Genomic DNA, 16,599 nt, shown 5'->3' on the forward strand with positions numbered 1-16,599 from the left:
AGACTTCAAATATTTTACCAAATGTCTCACGTGTGATCCACATGATGTAGGTCTCACACTCATGTGAAATATTTGATAAAATATTTAAGATTTCTAACATTTAAAAAAAAAAAAAATTGAGTGTGACATAAGAGAAACACTTACAAGGGGAGTCGTAAAAAGGAAAATGAGTGAGAGCTCAGAGCTACACTAAAAATGTGATAGTGGGTCTCACCTATTGCCACAGTATGTATTGTGTCTGTTTGTTTGTTTTTTTTTTTTTTGTTTTTTTTTTTTACTTTGTCACCTCATTAATAGTGAGTTTAGAGCCACTAAATTAGTGGTCTCTACCACTGCCAGCGTAAAAAACATGGGGCCTGCATTTTCAGCGGCCCAGTGAGCATCGCTTGCTTGAATGGCTCGATTTAACCTAACAGCTTTTCTCAAAGCAGTTGTTGCCACTTCACAGGTCACTTCTTCTTTGTCACCTACTCTCATTGGTGGCATGCTTAGATCAATATTCTTGTTTTCCTTTTTAAGCTGTGAATTGAAGATCAAAATACATGTAAAGTCAATGAACAATTCAAAAAAATTTCACATTCCAACGCATTTAGTTTCAAAGTTTCAAAAACTGTTTTTTAAGTTTTCAATTTATATTTTAGTGATTTTTTAAAAATAATTTAATCATTTTTTTTTTCTAAATTCACTTAATCATGATATACTTAAAAAGTATAAAATTTATACAAAAATTTTAAAAAAATAATTAATTGAATACTACAAAATATGAAAATGTATTGGATTTTCTTTTCTTTTTTTTTTTGTATTTGGTGAATTTTTTAAAAAAAAAATTCAAAATATTATATTTTTTAAATGTAACTAGATTAGGTGTATCTAAAAAAAATTACGTAAAATATTAAAAAAAAAATTCACTAAAAAGAAAAATATAGGGAAAAATAAAAAAATTCAATCTTCAAAAAAACAGTATAAACCAAACAAAGTATATATATATATATATATATATATTTTATGACACATTAGAATTATTAAAAAATGAAATGGCTTTTAGGCATGGTGTTGTGATCGCCCGTTGCTTTGTGAGATCGGTGTTTTAAGATACTCAAATTAAAAATAGGGGTTGTAACCTAACCTTTTGGCCATTAACTTTCTTCTAAAGTGGCGTTATTGATTCATAAATTTAACTAGCGATTTGAAAAGATAAAGAAAAAATATATATGTAAAAGGAGTGTGATATTTAATTATATTTCATTCACAATTTATTTACATTTTTTTTTTTAAATTTCTATTCAAATTCATGAATCAAATACAATTTAAGGAGAGATTTTGAATTCTACTATTAGAAGTGGAATGGGAGCAAGACTTGAGTGTTTGCAAGGCGTAAATGAGAGAGTTCATCTCCTCTTGAGTGCTAGTCTAACAATCAGGGTTTCCCATCAAAAAAAAAATTTACTCACATTAAACATTACTGAAGATAAGTTTAAAGGTATTCCTTTGTATTGAAAGCTACAAAAATTTCAATTTTTTTTTTTTTTTTAAAAAAAAAAGTAGATGAAATTTTATATCTTAGTTGTTTTGAATTATAGTTGTACTAGCACATATGACAAAAAATAGGACCTCATGTGATGGGCCCCATATATGGTGTCTCACATATGTTATTAATTTTGTTTGAATTGTGACTTTAAAGATTCAAGATTTCAAAAGTCAAAAACATTATTTTAGTTTATTTTATTTTCTTTCCTTAAAAAACTACTTTTTGATTTTCTTTCAAAAAAAAAAAAAAAAAAAATTGATTGTGAACTTGTTGAAAGAAGTGCTTATGCTAATTGCATATATGTTTATTTGGTTTGTAATGGTTATCATATGTATTTACCTGCATTCCCATCAAAAGATCAGCACAAGGTAGAGCCTGAGCTTGATTGTTTTTGGATTTTTTTTTTTTGTATTTTTCGTGCTTCTTCAACAATTGCTCGCTCTTCTGGTGACCCTGTATCGGGGTCAAATTCCCAAATTTGTCTACCAACATAATTGTTGGTGATAAACAAGTATGGTCCATGACCTTGTGCAATATTGAACTTCCACATTATTATTTTTTTCCTTGAGGACTCTTTTCGTGTTTCATGCCTCTGCATTTATATGACACAAATTAGAAGGTACTAGTAAAATTTGATTTTACATACTTTTCCAATTATATTATTCTTAGAGCTTTTTTAAATTGTTCACAAATAATCGGATGCAATGTTTGATAAGCTTTGCTTAAGGACTTCATAATTTTGTTGGCTCATCCCTTGTCTTTGCTCTATTCACATTTCAGTGATAACCAAATTTACTTATCATGTAACGATTCCACATGGTTAATATAGACCTTGGCTATGTGCATATAAGTCTCTTGAACAGCCTCCCTTTGTAAGCTGATTTTCTAGGGTAAATTCTACTAAAGGGTTATTTGGTATAAGAGCCAACCACCACGTCGAGTATGGGATCGGATGGGTGCAACTTTTTGGTTCGAGTCACAAAGGGGTGGCCTATAGGCTGGATTAAGGCGCCTAAAAAAAGTGTTGCATACTGATAGCTGAGTGAAGCTACCAAAAGGAAAACGGCTACCACCAGATCAAAAGCTGCCAAAAGGGAAAGGTTTACCACCGGGTTAGTGCCGATAGAGTGGGCCGCCGTGGACGTTAGCTTTGTTACATGGTTGTATGTTATGATTGCACATCGGTTAACATAAGTCTTAGCCATGTGCATATAAATCTCTTAGGGACTCTTTCTTTGCAAAGTAGTTTTTCAGAGTGAGTTCTATCCAAGGATTTGTATCATATCACTTGACGTATCATTACTAAAGTTATTAAGTCTGGTTTATCAATAAGAAAGAGTAAATAAGTATTTTATTTAAAAAATAAGAGATAAACTAAACATATTGAAAATTTTCTATTATTGAAAGAGCATATAAGTCGAATTATTAAAAAAATTTGCATGTAAATGCAATGAACTTCAATGCAATGAGCTTAATTATGTGTATGTGTGCATTTGTGGTGTATAAGAAATATTATACATACTTGTGGGAGATGAGAGGTGAAATTACTACCTTGACTTGTAGAAGTGAAAAGCTTTTCTTACTTACAAAGTGAGAGAGAGAGAGAGAGAGAGAGAGATGTGAATTACAAAGGAGGAATATCAAAAGCGCTTCAAAGGTTTGGAATGGTTGAGTAAGATTTTTCACAGGCATGTAACATTGGGTAATGTTATGGTATACATTAAAAATGTATGTATCATACACAAATTTTGACATTTATGGGGTTAATTATCACAAATGTTATTACTAAGTCTTTTACAAATCATAACTAAATAATAATAAATAATAAAAAAAAAGAACTATGACCAAACACAAGGTATAATCAAATATATTTTGGATTAGAATCAAAATAACTTCACAATAAATCATAATTAATACCACAATATATATAATCAAATTATATAACTAAATAATAACTAAAAATTACAAATGTCATAATTAAGAATATATAGTACATTGTACACACCACAAAATGAGTGTTTCTCATAGAACTTCACTACACTAAAGTTTCACGTTTTGTGTATCACATCACATGAAAAAGTAAATTACAAATCCACAGTCTGAGGTATTTGTCATACATTTGAAAATTAGAACTTGCGTGTGAAATTTCAAATTACAATTTTTCCGCCCTGCCCATTAGTCCACTGTTAGTTTTTTTTTTTTTTTTTTTTGACAAATATAAAAACTTCATTCATACTCATAATAATAAGACAAAGTACAATATAGTTTTAGTACATAATAACACTGTTAGGTTGGCTTTAGCCCTAGATGAACCCAAATCCCACACTCAACTCAACTCATATCAACTCATCTAAACCCATTCATCAGTGGCACTTACACACATAACTAAAGAGAATGAATATACTTTGTATTGAATGAATACAATTGTTACAGGATGAAGGTATATTTATACACTTCAATGACTCTTAACCATAACTACCTAACCTTGAATCTAACTACTAAACCATAGTTAACATTGGACAGTTAATCTATAACAAACTAACAACCTATAACAAAAATAACAACCTATACAGCTGGATATTACATGTGTGACTTATGCTATAGATGAAACTGCTGTAGCTTGCTCTGTATCTGTTGCAGGTTTTGCAGATTGCTGTGACTTATCATACCCCTGCAAGCTCAAGGGACTGGGAAGGACATTGAGTTGGAGCTGAAGATATTGAAACCGAGCAACAGATAGAGGTTTAGTAAAAATATCAGCAACTTGATCTGAAGTGGGAATATGACAGATATGAAGCTTCTTGGATGCAACCCTTTCGCGAACAAAATGATAATCCACCTCAATGTGTTTAGTACGAGCATGAAACACTGGATTGTTACTCATAGCTATGGCAGATAAGTTGTCACACCAAAGGGTAGGCACAGGAACAGAAATATGAAGGTCAGCAAGCAACATTCCAATCCAACTAAGTTCAGCCGAGGTTTGGGCTAAAGCTCTATATTCAGCCTCCGAAAATGATCGAGACACAGTTGGTTGCTTCTTGGCAGACCAAGAGATAAGATTAGGACCAAGATAGATACAGTAACCAGTGGTGGACCTACGATCAAGGACATTACCTGCCCAATCTGAATCTGAATATGCATTGAGAAGAAGAGGGCCATGAGTGAAATGAAGGCCATAAGATAAGGTGCCTTTGAGATATCTTAGCAATCTTTTGACTGAGGTAAAATGGCTAGTCAAAGGAGAGTGCATGAATTGACAAAGATGATTAACCACAAAGGCTAAATCTGGTCTAGTAAGAGTAAGATATGGCAGGGCTCCAACCAAACTGCGGTACAAAGTTGGCTGAGAAAAGAGAGAATCTTCTGCTGCAGTAAGAGTACTGGAAGAAGACTTAGTAGTCATGGGAGAAGAGTAAGATTTGCAGTCACTCATACCAGCTTTGGCCAATAAATCTGAGGCATATTTTTGCTGAGAAAGCACATAACCAGAAGCATTTTTTATGACAGATATACCCAAGAAGTAATTAACAAAGCCAAGCTCCTTCATGGAAAAGGTGGTATGCATATGTGTAATGAGAGAGGTAATATAGAGAGGATCACTTCCTGTGAGAAGAATGTCATCTACATAGATGAGAAGAATGGTAATAGCAGTAGAAGTTTTCTTAATAAAAAGAGAAGAGTCACAATGGCTTTGAACAAATTGCTGAGTGAGAAGAAAATTTGAGAAGGTAGAGAACCAAGCTCTAGGAGCTTGCTTTAAACCATAGAGAGCCTTGTGTAACTTGCAAACAAGCTGAGATTGATTTGGTTGAACAAAGCCTGGAGGCTGAACCATATAAACTTCTTCTTCAAGAACACCATGGAGAAATGCATTAGATATGTCAAGCTGCTTGATGGGCCAATCAAAATGTAGAGCCAGGCATAACATAATTCTAATAGTAGGTTGCTTAGCCACAGGACTAAAAGTCTCATGATAGTCCACCCCTTCAGTCTGAAGAAAGCCCTTGGCAACTAACCTTGCCTTATATCTGGCTATAGAACCATCTGAATTTTTCTTGATTCTATAAACCCATTTGCAGCCTATTGCCTGTTTGCCAGGTGGAAGATCAACTAAAGACCAAGTACCTTGTTTTTGTAATGCTTGAAATTCTTCAAGCATAGCAGATTGCCAAACAGAAGAAGAAGCTGCTTGCTGAAAAGTTTGTGGTTCAGACTGAGGAGAGAAAAAAGAAAGACAAGCAGTATGAGAAGAGGTTGATTTGGATCTGGTTTATTTGGATCTGGTAATCATGGGATGAGTATTAGAAGAAAGAGAGGGAAGATCAATAGAGATTTTGGAAATAGCAATCTGATCAAAAGGGACAGTAGATAGAAGAGGAACAGAAGTGGAAGATACTGGTACTGGTTGAGGCAAAGAGGAAATAGTGTGAGCTGCTGGAATTGAGTGGGCTGCTGGAGTAGTTGCAGCTGCTGGAACTGCAGGAATTGGGTGAACTGTTGTAGTAGGTGTAGCTGCTGGAACTGTTGGAATTGCTGGAGCTGGAGTAGTTGCAGCTGCTGGAGGAGGTGCAATATGAGATGAAGAGAAAGGTGAAGACCAGAAAAACTGCTGGAGAGAGGCAGCAGTGGCAGAGGAAGACTGTTTGGAAGAAGTCTGAAAAGGAAAGAAAGACTCATCAAATACCACATGTCTGGAGATATAGACTTTTCCTGTGATGGGATCAAGACACCTATAACCTTTGATGGAAGGTTAATAACCAAGAAAGACACAAGGAAGAGATCTAGGTTGAAGTTTATTAGTGGTGTATGGTTTGAGCCAAGGATAGCATCTACAGCCAAAGGATCTCAAGAACATATAATTAGGTTTATGTTTGAATAAGACCTCATAGGGAGTAAGATTTTTAAGCTTGAGAGTAGGATGTCTATTAATCAAATAGACAGCTGTTGTAAGAGCATCAAACCAGTAAATCAAAGGTAGAGAAGAATGATGCATGAGGGTAATAGTAGTTTCAATGAGGTGCCTATGTTTCCTTTCAGCTACACCATTTTGTGAAGGTGTATGTGGACAAGTTAATTGATGATCAATGCCTTTACTTTTAAGAAAATTCTGAAATGGTGTACTAAGATATTCCCCTCCATTATCACTGCGAAGAATCTGAAGTTTAGTTTGAAATTGAGTCTCAACAAATGATTGAAATTCAAGAAATTTAGTGAAAACTTCACTCTTATAATGCAAAGGAAAAAGCCAAGTAAATTTGCTAAAGTCATCAATGAAAAGCACATAGTACTTAAAACCTGAAACAGAAGAAGCAAAAGGGCCCCAAACATCTGTATGGATAAGAGCTAAAGGTTTATTTACAGTGGAATTAGACAAATGAAAAGGCATCCGATGGCTCTTTGAAACACAACAATGTTCACACAAACTAGAGCCTTTATTGGACAAAACATTAGAACCTAGATTCTTATGAGAAAGAATATGATGAAGCTTCTTAGAGGAAGGATGACCAAGTCTGAAATGCCAATTAGGTGTTACTGTAGGTGATGAAGAATAAGAAAAACAAGTTTGAGAAGAGAGAGATGCAGCCGATGTAAATGCAGCAGGAGAGGATGCACCAGAAGGAGAAGCACTGAATGGATAAAGGCCATTTGTGTAGCTTCCTTTATACAAGATTTTCTGAGTAATCTTATCCTGAATAACAAAAGAGCTTTCATCAAAAGTGATAGTGCAGTGATTATCTCTGGCTAACTGATGAACAGAGAGCAAATTGGATGAAAGTGTAGGCACATGAAGTAGCTTTGTAAGATAAAAAGGAAAAGAAGGAGTATGAAGAAGACCTAGTCCAGTATGAGCAATGGTATGTGTAGAACCATCACCAACTGCAACTTGATCTTGACCATAATATGGCTGAGGGAAAGAGAGCTGACTTAGATCAGGTGTCATGTGACTAGTGGCTCCGGAGTCAAGAAACTAGTTCACAGGTTGTGACTGAGTTGAGGATGATGCAACATAGGCTTTTGACTGAGGCTCTGTAGAGGCAGACTGCTGAAAAGCTGTGTCTAATCTGTACCAGCAGTCTAGAGCAGCGTGATTTATCTTTCCACAAATTTGACAGATCACATTTACAGAATTAGTATTGGCAGCAGCAACAGCTTGAGGAGTGTAAGAGTAGTTATAGCTGGATCTGCCAGCTTGAGGACTGTAAGCAGAGTTGAATCTGCCTCTTGAATACTGTGAGCCTCTCATCTGTCCTCTAGACCTACCTCCATCTCTGCCTCTGTAAGAACCACCTCTACCTCTATAATAGCCTCTAGTACTGCCTTGATTAGGATAAGTTCCTCTGTGTGCCGTATAAGCAATGGAGCTTGGAAGATCTGAGGCATGTGCATGCTTAAGAGAGGACTCCACATGAATAGACTCTGAACAGAGTAAAGAACACAACTGATCTAGAGAAATATGATCTGATCTTGTGCGGATAGCAGTTTTTGTAGCATTATATTCCTCAGGCAAGCCATTTAAAATCAACAGAACTAAATCTTCATCATCAATAGGAGATGATGCAAGAGCAAGCTGATCAGACAATACCTTGAATTAATTCAGGTATTCTTCCATTGTTGTCCCTTTCTTAACAATCTTACTCAACTTGATCTTCAACTGATGTATGTGAGATTTGGACAGTGAAGTAAATCGTTTGGCAAGAACAATCCAAACTTCATGACTGGTTTGACATTGAATAACAGTAGTGAAGATGGATGGAGACAAAGTTACAGTGATGCAACTTAACAAATGAGCATCAATAGTGGCCCATAGTTCATGATTCGGATTAGGAATGGCAAGATTATTAGAATCTAGAATCATTGCAGGAGGACATACCTCTGATCCATCTACATAGCCAAGAAGTTTTGTAGCTTTCAAGATGTTCTGCAATTGATTCTTCCAAATTATGTAATTGGATGAATCAAGCTTGGCAGAAACAAAAGAACTCAGATTAGAAATCAATAATGTGAGATTCGAAGGTAAGGCTGATGAAGTAATTGCAGATGTTGTTGCAGGTGGTGCAGGTGTGATGTTTGAAGAAGCCATAGCTGAAGCTTTGAAGCTTTCTTGCTCGTAAGAGCCTAAGGCTCTGATACCATAAAGAGAATGAATATACTTTGTATTGAATGAATACAATTGTTACAGGATGAAGGTATATTTATACACTTCAATGACTCTTAACCATAACTACCTAACCTTGAATCTAACTACTAAACCATAGTTAACACTGGACAGTTAATCTATAACAAACTAACAACCTATAACAAAAATAACAACCTATACAGCTGGATATTACACGTGTGACTTATGCTATAGATGAAACTGTTGTAGCTTGCTCTGTATCTGTTGCAGGTTTTGCAGATTGCTGTGACTTATCAATAACACGACCATACTTTCTCTCTACCAAAAAAAAAAACCATTTTCACTTTCCAACACTGTAAAAAAAAATAAAAAATAAATAAAAATAATAATAATAATAAAAATAAATTATGGGATTTTTTGCCCTAAACATTTCAATTTTCATGCTTTTGTAATAATTTTTCTCTTTCCATTTCTCCTAAGGTCATGTTTGATTCACAAGATTAATAGTGAAGTATTAATAATCTTATTAAATTAGTGTGGTATTCACTATCCAATTGAATTAATATCCATTGGATTAATAATCCCACCCCTACCTCATTACTAATAATCCTACAAATTTATTGGATTAATTATCCATTGGATTAATAAACCTAAACCAAAATGTTAAAACAAACATAGGATAATTGAGCCTACGGATTAATAATCTCAATCCCATGTTCTAATCCACTCAATCAAACATGCTCAAAATGACATTAGAAGAATGCACCTTCCTCCACTAACCTAACTGTAGTGTTACTATCAAAAAGTGAGAACTCTCATTAGTTGGTGCAACCATGTATCGTTCTTATAATCAATATCTTATTATGGCCTCATTTGGTAAAGTTATGGGAAAATGATTATAAATTATACCTTAATATATTATAACTTATAACTATGAACATAAGCTATTAATCTGTTTGGTGCAGCTATGGGATTATGGATTTCAACAGAGTAGTGTTTGGTTGATAAGCTGTAAAATAGCTTTTTATGGTATAATTATCCTTTTTGCCCTTATATGATATAAAAATGATAATTTTGTCATTTTTTTCAGTTTTAATTTTAAAAATTATTTCATTAATAAAAGTTAACATAATTAGTATTAATTAGTATCAATTTATATAAAAATTGATACATTTGATAAAAATGTAATGGAAGTATTATTGTCACAATTTTTTTCCATTATAAATTAATTAGTATCAATTAATTACTTAATTAGTATCAATTAAAACTACAATTATTAATTAGTATCAATTAATGGCTTAATTATTCTCAATTAATACTAAAATTATTAATTAGTATCAATTAATATTAATAATTTTTTTTCCTTTTTTTTTTCTTTTCTTCTCTTAATTTTTTTTTTCTTTTTCTTCATTTTATTTGATTTTCTTTAGTTTATAGTTTATTTTTTCAAGTTAGAAGTGGTGCATGCATGGTGAGATTAAAATTTAGAAAAATGTTGAAATACTAATTAAAATTTTCAAATTTTATTCATTTTAATTTATAAATACATTAATATTAATTGATATTTTATTAATTTATTAAAAATAGTTACAAATACCAATTAATATTTTTTTAATTATTATTACAAAATTGTTACAAAATATACCAATTTATTAATATTTTATAATTTAATTTATTATCAATTAATGGCTTAATTAGTATCAATAAATACTAAAATTATTAATTAGTATAAATTAATATAAAATTTATTTCATTAATGGCTTAGTAAAAAAAACAATTTTTAGTATTATTATTATTATTAAAATTTATTGTTATTATTATTATTATTAAAAAAAATTATTTATTCTTCTCCGGCAGCCCCTTCTTCTCGATAATCCAACAAAGGCACAGTGGCGACATGGTGCTAGGGTTTACTGATGGGTCGTTGAACACATCAAAATTAAATACTAAACTATACCAAATTCAATCAGAATAATGGCAAGTCCAGGTATCGATCCACAGGGACTATTGTGAAATTAAACTAATTTAATTGTTAAATTCCTAAATTAATTTTGATAAAAAGATTGAATGATCATAACCTAATTTAATAACAAATAAATTAAACTAAGGAATTAAATTATTAATAATAAATGAAATTGGGTTTACTGAATTGGGAAAAAATCCTAGGGTAGAGAATTCACCACTAACCACATAATTAGGGTTTCTAATGGAAATCAATTATGCTATGGTTTGAACGGATTAATGCTTCCCAACTACAAGCTCAAAGCATTTAACAAGAAGATCATCACATTCAATGTACGAGCACGAACCATCTCAAGTAATATGAACCGTTCACTCTAAACTAAGGTAGTGATACGACTCGTTCCTCATAGTATGGTTCGTCCCATACCTTGAATGTGAAGGAAAAGAAAACAATTGTATGGATAACATTTAACAATCACAGAAAGTCAAATATTCGAAAGAATAATGAAAATTATATAAAACAAACTTCTAAATCACCATACAAATGTTCAAACTTTTACATAATTAAAAATCAAAAAGAAAACTACATAATTACATGGCTAGGGTTTCATCAAAACCCTAGAAAAGAAGACTAGCCACTCATGGAGGAGTGGAAGGAGGTAGAAGGAGAAGGAACCACCATGGGAGACATCTTGGAGCTTTTGTTTCTCTTCCTTTCCAAACCCTAGCCTCTCCCTTTAGGTCAAAACAACTTCAGAACCCTAATCCAGCCTTTTACTTGCCTTTTTATACTTCCAATCTCGTTCAAACAGGTTTAAAACGTCGGTTTGACTTTCTCAGGAAAAGTCAACGCACGTGGGGAAAAAGTCAACGCGTGTGCGAGAAAGTCAACTCTCTCCAAATTCTGTCTTTTTGCCCATTTTATGCTCCGACGATGTACAACCTGATTGACACTCAACACACATAAAGTATACAGTTTGACCATCAAGTGAAGTTAAGAGATTCTAATTAACGGCCTCAATGATGTACATTTCGGCCTTAATCACATCCCCCAACTTTCTACTTGCTAGTCCTCAAGCAAGTAAAATAAAATAAAATGAAACAAAATCTATCTATTTCCTCTTTCGTGGAAAAACGGTTGCATTTAGCATATGCAACAAGCCTTTAAACCACATGGTTACCCCAAGTGGACGAGTAAAGTCTCGTGAGGGTTTCTAGAAATGATACCCACAAACATTAACATATTCATATATACTCAACAACAAATGACCACACTACTCCATCTAACAATCAACTTATGTGTCACTACAGTGTGATATTGAGACATCATGAGTCATTAAAGACACAGTGGACAAGCATGAAGAAACCTATTGAGTCAAAACCACAATTCAGTTAATACAAAAGTAAAGTTCTCTATACTTGTGCATGCTAGTAGACAAGTCATGAGTACCCTCGGTGTAAAGTGCAATCTTCATATTAGTTAACTATCCACTATAATAGCCTAGTGTAACTCATAATAACACCCAACATATACAGAAAAACTAACCTGTTGCAGCCAAGATTCTCAAAAGTTTTTTTTTTTTTAAATGACTGTGCAATGTCTTGATCCATTAAGCTTTCTAATCAACCCATGTAATAAGCATTGGGCCAATGACTCCCAAACCAGACGATTTTAGGGCACTAGGGGTAAAGACACCCCTACGGGCTTAATAACTCGAGTTGAAAAGGCTACGAATCCGAACAAGACTCCCAAACCAGATAGTTTTAGGGTATTAGGTGTAAAGACACCCATACGGGCTTAATAACTCGAGTTAAAAAGGGTACGAACCCAAACAAGTCAAGGTTTTTTTTTTAGAATCTTGGCTCCTCAATTAAAAGATCACCTCTATGATAGTGTGTTCATGTGAATTAAGGCATACTCATGACAAGTGTACTAAAACCACAAACACAAACAACTCTCCTCCTGCAAATATCGCATGCAAGTATCTACCCAATAAACCCTTTTCATACAAGTCTACTTTGCTCTCCAATAACATATGCACATATCATCACTCTACTAGTAAAAAGTCACATCAAGTGAAGTAATGCAATCAAGTGAAACAGGTATAAGCATGAATTATGAGCCAAATAGAAATGCACAAAAGAAAATATAACCCTCATCCCCCAACTTGAATATGACATTGTCCTCAATGGAAAAGCAAAGAGAAATAAGAGAATATTACCAGAATTGTAGGTGCACATCCAGGTAGGAAGAGAGTAACATACACACATTTCACACTTTTTTTTTTTTTTTGAAGAAAAGAAAGAATTAAATAAATGAATAAAAATGACATTAAATTAAATTAACTAAACTATAAACTAAACTAAACTAAACTAAACTAAACTAAATTATAAAATAACTAAACTACAAAAGAGACTAAAGTATAGAATAAAATAACCTAAACTAAACTTTTTTCTTTTTTTTAATTAATAAAAGAGAAGAAAATAAAATAAAATAAAAACTAAACTACTTAATAATTAAATGAACAATTACATCATAGAATAAAAAAAATAAAACAAAAATAAAATCACTAACTAAACAAATTAAATTTAAAAATAAAAATAAAACAATTCACAAACTAATGAGAATCAGTAACGAAACAATTTAAACTAAACAAATATAGCAAATAAAAAAAAACTAAATTAGGATTATTGTTAGCACCATGATATCTGAGATTTTTTTTTTAACAAAAATAGAAAATAGAAAAATAAAAATAAAATAAAACAAAATAAATAAATAAAATTCAATTTTTTAATATATAAATAGAAAATTATAAATAAAATAATTGTATATTTATTTATTTATTTTTAAATTTTTTTTATGTATTTAGTAAAAATTTATTTACTTAAATAAATTAAAAATGAAAGTAAAATAATAATAATAATAATAATAATAATAATAATAAAATAAAGCAAAACAACCGCGCCAACTCATGCACCAGCACGCACCTGCCGCGATTTCACACTCTCGCGCGAATTTTTTTTATTTTATTTTTTTAAATCAATCGTCGTCCCGCACGTGCGGAGGAGCCCAAGCCGCACGTGCGGCTTGGTCAACGTTCTCCCCACCGCACCTGCTGATTAAGCAGGGGCCAACTTGTTTTGTGAGATTTTTTTTTGCCCCATGTGCGTGCACAGCGCCGCACATGCGGAAATTTTTTTTTTAAAAAAACAAATTTGTATTGGTTTACAATTGAACATGTATAACAACAACAACAACAACAACAACAAAAATTTATTTTTTTTATTTTTAAATTGAACAAGTATAACAACTATTTTTTTTTTAAAAAAAAAAACACAGAAAATAAACATGAAAACGTGTTTTTTTTTTTTTTAACTAACTCTCAGCACCTAACAAAAGGCACCAGAGTTATGGCATAAAGTCGCCACTTCAGAATCCCCTAGGTAATAAAACCCAACGTAGTTTATAGCTTTCGGGCTAGTACAACCCAAATATACTTAACCATTTCTACCTTCAATTGACATCCGAAATAAATATAGCACATAAGAACATAACAAAATGCCCACTAAAGGTATAATCTTCACGCGAAAACCACGGGTACTACTTTTCTCCTTAACTGTGTTTGTAACTTTCCCTATTCTCCAACAGGGTAACAGACTAGATTGATTCGGTATCCAGAATCGAGGCGCATAAAGCTACCTCAACCTATGGGGCTGCCATACAGAGTTCAAGCCGAGGTAGTTTTGAAGCAATCTCCACACCCCTGGGTATTTAAACCAGACTCTAGTCTCAGAAATCCCAAACCTTTGTGTTCTAGGCTTTGCCATTCGAACTCTAATTTCCACCGTCTCAGTTGGTCTCCTAGGAACTCACTACAAACACGGTTAGGTGGCTATACCAAACCGTCAGATGCCGTTCGGGCATGGCTAACACCAAAGGAATTACACCTTTAGAGGATTTAAAGTCTCCTAGACGCAAATAAAGCATGACGAGAACAAAGAAAAACAAAATAGCATAGAAGGGAAAGAAAAGAGAATAAGGAATCAATCTATCAATCATAATAAAATGGGTCCATCAAGTCCCTGGGTAAAGGAAAATGATCCTTCCTAGTTGAGGAATTTAGTCTCCTATAATCAATGCACACTCGCCACCCAGTAGTGGTTCGTGTGGGAACTAACTCTCCTCCCTCATTCTCAATAACGGTGATGCCCGATTTCTTGGGCACCACTTGTGTGGGACTCACCCACTTGCTATCTGAGATGGGGTATATAATACCCGTATCCAACAATTTTAATACCTCATTCATCACCACCTCTTTCAAGTTAGGATTCAGTCTCCGTTGTATTTCGCGAGAAGGTTTGGTGTCCTCCTCTAGGTGTATATAATGCATGCACACGGAGGGATCTATCACTTTCAAATCAGCCACTGACCACCCTATAACACTCCGATGTGCCACGAGAACAGTCATTAACTGACTCTCCTGCTCCGCAGTCAAGTCAGATGCAATGATAACTGGTAAAGCCTCCCAGGGCCCTAAAAATGCATACTTGAGTGTGACCGGAAGTGGCTTCAACTCAAGTGTAGGTGGTGTGACCAAAGATGGTATGGCAGGCTCTCTCGATAGAGGAGGAAGTGACTCAAACCGGGCTTTCCACGGAGGAAAATCCGGTGTAGAAGAAGAATTAAGTAAGACATTCACCTCCTCAACTGACCCAGTAATATCAAAATTTCCAAACCCAAAATAAGCTAGACAAGCCTCTAAAGGGTCCTCTACAAGAATGGAGGGCAAAGCCTCCTCCATAATCTCATCCACAACATCCACTAATAAGCACTCCTCTCTCTCATGAGGTTGTTGGGATGCTTGGAAAATATTAAGTTTCACTTGCATGTTGCCAAATAAAACTTCCATAACCCCAGTCCGACAATTGATGCATGCATTGGCCGTAGCCAAGAAAGGTCGACCTAAGATCACCGGGATTTGTTTCTTAGAACTGGCTACCGGTTCCATATCTAACACCAAAAGGTCAACAAGGAAGTAGAACCTATCAACCTTAACTAGCACATCCTCAATCATGCCACGTGGAACACTGAGGGACCGATCAGCCAATTGAAGAGTAACAGTAGTGGGCTTCAACTCGCCAAGCCCAAATTCCTCGTACACAGAGTACGACAACAAATTGACACTAGCCCCTAAATTCAATAAGATCAATGAAATGGTCCCCTATAATACATGCAATGGTTGGGGCACCCAGGTCCTTAAGCTTAGGAGGTGTGTCATTCAACAAGATGGAGCTTACTTGCTCCGTGAGTAGGACCTTTTGGGACACATATGTCCTAGATTTACGCTTTTACGTACAAAGGTCCTTCAGAAATTTGGCATATGATGGTATTTGCTTAATTGCCTCCAACAGGGGGAGGTTAATTTTTACCTGTTTAAAGACCTCCATCATTGCCTCCATAGATGCCGCATTCTTATTAAAAGGGGACGGTGTATCAAGGCATTGGGGAAAGGGTGCCTTAGGCACATATGGAGTGCTAGGGACTAAGTCATCCCTCTTAAGTGTTTCCCCCTCACCCTTGCTCTCATTAGGTGTACCCCCGTGGTCACTCTTCTTAACTCTAGTTGCATCAGACGCAACTGACTGAGGCTCTAACTCTCTACCACTTCTCAAAGCAACCACCGCTTGCACTTGCTCATGTTGCTTACCATTCCCCCCTGAACTCTCTGCCCCGTATTGTCCCTTAGGGTTGGCCACAGTTTGACTTGGTAATTTTTCCTCCTTTCTCTGATTCATGTTGTTAGCCATTTGACCCAATTGGGTCTCTATCTTGGCAATAGAGTGAGTGTGGGAGTGAACTATCGGTGCTAACCCCTTAAGTTCTGAGAGAACTTCCAACACCTGAGTCTCAAAGGCAAAGTTGCCCTGAGGAACAGGTGGGGGTTGTGGTTGTGGTTGCCGGTATGGTTTTGGGAGTCGATAAGGTTGC

At 34.4% G+C, this 16,599-nt stretch overlaps 1 pseudogene; it reads right to left on the reverse strand.

The window, feature by feature from the left end:
* Positions 1-16,599, reverse strand: part of LOC114270058 (dammarenediol II synthase-like) — a 127,417-nt pseudogene that overhangs the window by 38,101 nt on the left and 72,717 nt on the right.

This window comes from Camellia sinensis, chromosome 9 (assembly GCF_055761805.1).
Source record: "Camellia sinensis isolate YWXY chromosome 9, ASM5576180v1, whole genome shotgun sequence".
Lineage (NCBI taxonomy): Eukaryota > Viridiplantae > Streptophyta > Magnoliopsida > Ericales > Theaceae > Camellia > Camellia sinensis.